This window comes from Lithobates pipiens, unplaced genomic scaffold (assembly GCF_037356315.1).
Source record: "Lithobates pipiens isolate NorthernLeopardFrog02 unplaced genomic scaffold, aLitPip1_a1.2 Scaffold_1, whole genome shotgun sequence".
Lineage (NCBI taxonomy): Eukaryota > Metazoa > Chordata > Amphibia > Anura > Ranidae > Lithobates > Lithobates pipiens.
In genome coordinates, this window is record NW_027507685.1 from 208,491,687 (window position 1) to 208,498,056 (window position 6,370).

Consider the following 6,370-nt stretch of genomic DNA (forward strand, 5'->3'; position numbering starts at 1 on the left):
AAATCATTAAACTAAAATATTGATTGGACAAAATGAATTGATCTAGGGAAATAGGGGTGAGCATGTCTATCCATCTGGAGCCCTACTCATGCCTTGTATTAATTATGTTTATGTTTTATTGTGTATACAAAGTTATGTAAAATTGTCTAAAGTATCGGACCTGGCGAAATTAACTTATGTTTTTCTTTATTGTTTGATTTTGTTGTCTTGGTAGTTGGCATATCCCCTGATGAAGCAATAAGCGAAACATGTCGGGATAAACCAATCACAACTACCTCAATCATACCTCCTTTCGGATCGCAAGTTATATAGAAAGTATTTTGTATGACTATAAAAGATGACTCTTGTTTTTATGGGATTGTTGTAATAAAATATTTATAAACCTTTTTATATATATATATATTTCTTTTTTGAGTATTGCACCATTAATGTCCCATTTCCCTGTTTTGGTTTTTTCCAAAAAATTCTCTGATTTTTTAACCGGGATGAGGTGCTAACCAATGGGGTGTTGATGGAGGTTTGAGTCAGTTCTTTATTTGAGTCGATAATCAGCGTTTCAATACGCATCCTTGTTCTCCCTTTGACTCAACCTCAGTCAACACAACAAAAAATTGATACTACAGTGATATTATATTAAATATTTAGATTGTTTGAAAAATATGTGTTATTGTTAAAAGTTGTAGGTTAAATTGTGTGTTTTCTTTTTTTTTTTCCTTTCCATTTTCTTCCCCCTTTTCTTCCCCCTCCCTCAACCCTCCTGTACCATTAACGATGGCGGCTTTTAGTGGAGAAGCATGGGAAGGATTAATGAATAAAATTCATGAATCCCAAAAAACTAGTGAAATAACTGATAAAGACTTGGAACATGCCTTTCATCTTTTACAACGATTACTAGAACGTAAAGTACAAATTTTTTGGAATAAAAAGTTTTTTTTGAAATACATTGAAAACCAGATAGCACCTTGGGGTCTCAGGATTCAAATCTTTCCAAATCTAAACAAAATAGATGAATTAATAAAAACTAAATGGGAAGAAAACCTGCAAAATTGTTCATTTCAAATGATGACATTGTTAAATATACAGTTTGATCATGACCTCACACAGCTGGACAAAGCTATTGACCAGTGGTGTGAGGACTATATTGCAGTTACTTCTACACCTAGATTTAAGAAAAGGGAACAGGAGATTCAAAAACATATTGAATCATATACATTGGACATCATTCGATCTAAAGAAAATAAATACCTACGGGATTATAATGCGTACAATAGTGGGTATGCCTATAAATGGCCTAATAATGACCGTAATAAGGGTTATAGAAACCCACAATCCTATAGAACTAGAGACAACAGAGCTGATAACAACATGTCGAATTTATCTCCTTCTTCTTTATCTCCCTCTGCCTCATCTAGCCAGTCAACCAGCTACAGAGACCTAACCAGAGACCGACTACCAAAGAGGAGAAAGGGAAACACAGATACAATCCCCTTGGAATCTATGCACTCTCATCCGAGCACTCCTCTACCACCTCCAGCACACTCAACTTCTTCTAAGCAAGCACCAGCACGTCCAATCACTATGTTTCAATCACTACAGGCACTCCCTTCTCGTAGATCATCTGTCTCCACTATTCCCACTGCCACTTCTATTTCTACCAATAACACCTCTACTATGAATTCCTGCACGGTGAGTAATCCTAATCAGAATATCATTATCTCTCCTTCTGGTATACCCCTTCCGGCTGATCTTCGGGTGGCACCGATTTTTTTTGGGAAGGAATCACCCCCAACTGTAATGAAATAGATAATACCTTTGACAGGCTAGAGAAAACAGGTGGTTCAGAATTTTCTATCATTAACCTATCCTCTCATGTATTAACTAAATATGAAAAAGAGGTCTTGAAATTTGGCCTTACTTTTTGTCCCAACAATAACATTGATACATTTGAATTGATAAAAGATGTTCATTTATTTTCTCGTAGACTTCTCTATAGAACTATTTTTGATAGAAATGAGATTGTACCTTCTCAAAATACATGTGATGATAGGTCAATAGACAATATAATTGAGCATCAGGCGATTCAAAATTTGATGGATTTATGGGAGGAGGGACACACCACGGTGGATGAACCGGGAACATTGGAACCTGTTAGTCTATCCATTGAGGGTATGTCCTTCCCCCCCCCCCCACAGTCTTTTAAGCTTAAATCAAATACCTTTCCCCAGCTAAGTTCAAATCCAAATATTTGGGCTTTTACTCAACAGGTTTGCCAAAAAATTGAAAAAAGTTCCTTTACAACCACTGGGAATCCTAATCTTAATAAGCAACAATTACAAGCGCTACATTCTCTGCAATCTAACTCTGATTTGATAATTAAACCAGCAGATAAAGGGGGCAATTTAGTTATTATGAATAAAGAACAATATGTCCATATGTGTAATAATACATTGAAAAATAAAGAATGGTACCGCCCTATTTCGACTACAATAATTTCCAACTATGAGATGCAATTTCGTCAAATAATATTCAAAGCTTATAGAACAGGAATCATTGATAAAAATACTTGGGAATTCTTAAATACAAAAGATCCCAAGATACCTACTTTTTACGCGCTCCCAAAAGTACACAAATCCTTATCAGAACCGCCAGGTAGACCTATAATATCTAGTTGCCAATGTCTTACTGAAAACACTAGTTCATTAATAGATAACTATCTACGCCCACATGTTACATCTTTATTCTCCTATATCAAAGACACTATCGACTTACTTAAGACGATTGAAGGAATTTCCTTACCACCAAATTGTTGGCTTGTCACCATTGATGTGGAATGTCTCTACAACGCCATCCCTCATGATAGAGGGGTGGAGGTTGTACAGACATTCCTGAATGAGAGAGGCCCTTTGAGTGCTGGGTATAGTAGTTTTGTGCTCGAATTGTTGAACTTCGTGCTTAGGCATAATGTTTTTCAGTTTGGTCAAACCCATTACCTCCAGGTGCAGGGGGTTGCGATGGGGACTAAATGTGCCCCATCGTATGCCAACCTGTACCTGGGGGGATGGGAAAAAGACCTATTCTCACGGGATGATGTTGAACCTATGATTGGGAACGTTGTTGCCTGGTATAGGTACTTGGATGATATTCTCATTTTTTGGTCTGGAACTGAAGTTGAATTAAACTATTTCTTTCAATTAATTTCGATTAATAATTACAATCTTCATTTTACTTTGAAATATGACAGTAAGGAAGTTGAGTTCTTGGATCTTAAGATTAGTGTTAATTCCGATGGTCTGTTGGCTTCCTCACTTTTTAGGAAGCCAACGGCCGGAAACACTATTCTACATGCCAATAGCTCACACCCACCGTCATTGGTACGGTCTATACCATATAGTCAATATCTCAGATTAAAGAGAAACTGTAGCCAGGAATCTGATTTCAAAGAAGCAGCAAAGGCCCTTTATGATAGACTTAGAAAACGGGGATATAGTCATAATAGCTTGAAAAAAGCATATAATCTAGTCAAGCACAAAAATAGGAGTACCCTCATCTTCTCTAAAAAATCTGCAAAAGAAACAAATACAGTAAGACTAATTACTAGATACTCAGATCAAAACAAAAAATTCAGAGAGATTATACAAACATTTTGGCCTTTATTATTAGCTGACCCTGTGGTGAATAAATATGTCAATGAATATCCTGAGATAACTTATAAACGCGCCCCCTCCCTAAGGGATCGTTTGGTGCATAGTCATTTTGTTGATCCTGTTGATAGAACTGAAATAAGAAAATATGGTTCATATTCATGTGGACATTGTGACATGTGTAGATATATGGCTAACTGTAAAAGATTTAAATTGCCCAATGGAAATTGGCATCAGCCTAAAGTGTATGTGACGTGTTCAACGTTAGGCATAGTATATTTGGCACTATACCAATGTGGAGGATTCTATGTAGGGAAGACGAAAAGAGCTTTTTCGATACGCATGCGCGACCATATAAAACCTATCTTAAATAAAAAAAATGACTACTGCGATTAGCCGACATATAGGCATGCACCATGCGTTTGACCCGAATTACATTAAATTCCAGGCATTGGATCACATTCCACTCTCTTCGAGGGGGGGGGAGTGTTGACAAAAAATTATTACAGATTGAGGCAAAGTGGATTTTCAATTTAAAGGCAACAATATTTCCTGGATTTAACGAAAATTTAAGCTATCGGTCATTCCTTTAGTCTGGGGGATGTTATTATATGACACACCCCCCATACTTTAGATATAATGTGATGATTCGGATGATTTATAGTACTCGAGGGGGGTGGGGTGTGGGGGTGTGTGGGGGGGCTGGGTGATTTGGGTTTTGGGTGTGGGTATATATCTCCTTTTTTTGTTTTTTTTTTTGTTTTCTATTAAATAATGTGTATAAAAAGAATTAAAGAGATGTTTGATGTATAAATACACATTGTCAGAATGAATTCTATATATTTTTATACATTTTTGTATGTATTAATGTTTTCTTTATTCACAAGCATGAGGCGGGCTCTAATTATGTATCCCACTTTTAACGATCAGTTTGATCTATGATCGCAAATGGATGCATTGATTTGTGGGGGTATTCTCTCTCCCCCTTATTTTCCCACTTTTCTATACTTCCCCCTTCACCGCCCAATTACTATGTGATTTTCCTTCTGGAATATCACATGGAGTTTTTGGTATCTTTTTATTTTTTTGATTTTAGATGCATCGACGCTAACCTGTGGCCTGTGTCACTGTGGCAATAGGGAGGAACATACGGACGCCCGAGGACACCTTAGCTCCGATCGACAATGTCTTTCCGAGCGAGCTGTCCGATCGTTAGCAGCAATGCCTGCGTATTAGCCTGGGGAGCTTTCCATTATAGGGTAGTGCAAGCATTATTTGTTTTATGCTACACTCCCCTTGCGTTCGCTGCTTCCTCTCAGCGTAACATTAAATGCCGGTGATCGCACTGCTGCATTTTGGGAAATGTAGTTTCCCGTTCTATCTCCTTCCCTCGCGCATGCGCATTGCTGCCCTGAACGTCCGCATCGAGCCGGTGACGTCAGACGCCGGCTCGATGGATGGCGGCTTTATAGCGGGACACGAACGTACCCGGCTCAGTTGCGGAGGAGCCGTGCTAGGAGGAGGTTATGCTTTCAAACGGTTAGAGGAAATTTTTCTAAGATACATTCCTTGGGATTTCTATCCTTATGCAATAATTAATCTATAATACCCTTTCTTATATTCTAGACACCCTGTGAACAGGCAGTGAAGCCTGGTGGGTGTGCTGTCTTCTGTAGTCTAATCTACCCTGAAGGGACTTCTGGACACCCCTAGTGGGCCAATGATAAATTGCTGGATTTGAATAAAGAAATCTTTACTCTTCATTGACTATGTAAGTGGATGAACTATAATTAATCTTTCCTTCTAGTTTACAAGAATTAAAATCATTAAACTAAAATATTGATTGAACAAAATGAATTGATCTAATATTAATTAAATGTATATTGTTCTTTTCTCTTTACTTTGTATGCCTACATGGTTAATAAATAAAGTAAAATTAGGGTAGGGTATATGAATACCTTGCAAAATAATTAATAAATTTAAAACTTTTTTTTTTTTGTAAAGTAATATGTAGAATTACAAAATATATTCTCTTCTGTCCCGATTAGCCGTTGTCTATGCCCTCCTTGCTAGACCATTTGACCATTGAGTATGCAGCCCTGCATCTTCTATGTCATCTTGACGATTTTTTGGCGGTTAAACTAAAATATTGATTGGACAAAATGAATTGATCTAGGGAAATAGGGGTGAGCATGTCTATCCATCTGGAGCCCTACTCATGCCTTGTATTAATTATTTTTATGTTTTATTGTGTATACAAAGTTATGTAAAATTGTCTAAAGTATCGGACCTGGCGAAATTAACTTATGTTTTTCTTTATTGTTTGATTTTGTTGTCTTGGTAGTTGGCATATCCCCTGATGAAGCAATAAGCGAAACATGTCGGGATAAACCAATCACAACTACCTCAATCATACCTCCTTTCGGATCACAAGTTATATAGAAAGTATTTTGTATGACTATAAAAGATGACTCTTGTTTTTATGGGAGGCGGGGGCCTTGTGTAGTGTGTTGGTGTCTGCAGCAGTTAGTGGGTGTTCTGTGTACCTTCAACACAGTACACACCGATCGTTATCGGCCGATTTTCGATCTTGCTCTTCTGTAGTGGTTGTTGCCTGCGTGCCCTGACCGCAGTATACACTGCTATATTCACCTCACCTATATAGCTAGTGATCTATCTTTTATAATAGAGCTTGCAGTCAGTAGTGTTAGGAGCTTGTGCATGCTGTC

General features: G+C 37.5%; 1 long non-coding RNA gene across 1 annotated transcript; it reads left to right on the top strand.

Annotated features, from left to right (window-relative positions):
* The first annotated feature begins 5,077 nt into the window (after positions 1-5,077).
* Positions 5,078-5,778, top strand: LOC143988833 (uncharacterized). Its single transcript, XR_013276923.1, has 3 exons — positions 5,078-5,180; positions 5,268-5,412; positions 5,690-5,778. It is a non-coding gene; the product is annotated as an uncharacterized LOC143988833 (long non-coding RNA).
* The last annotated feature ends 592 nt before the right edge of the window (positions 5,779-6,370 follow it).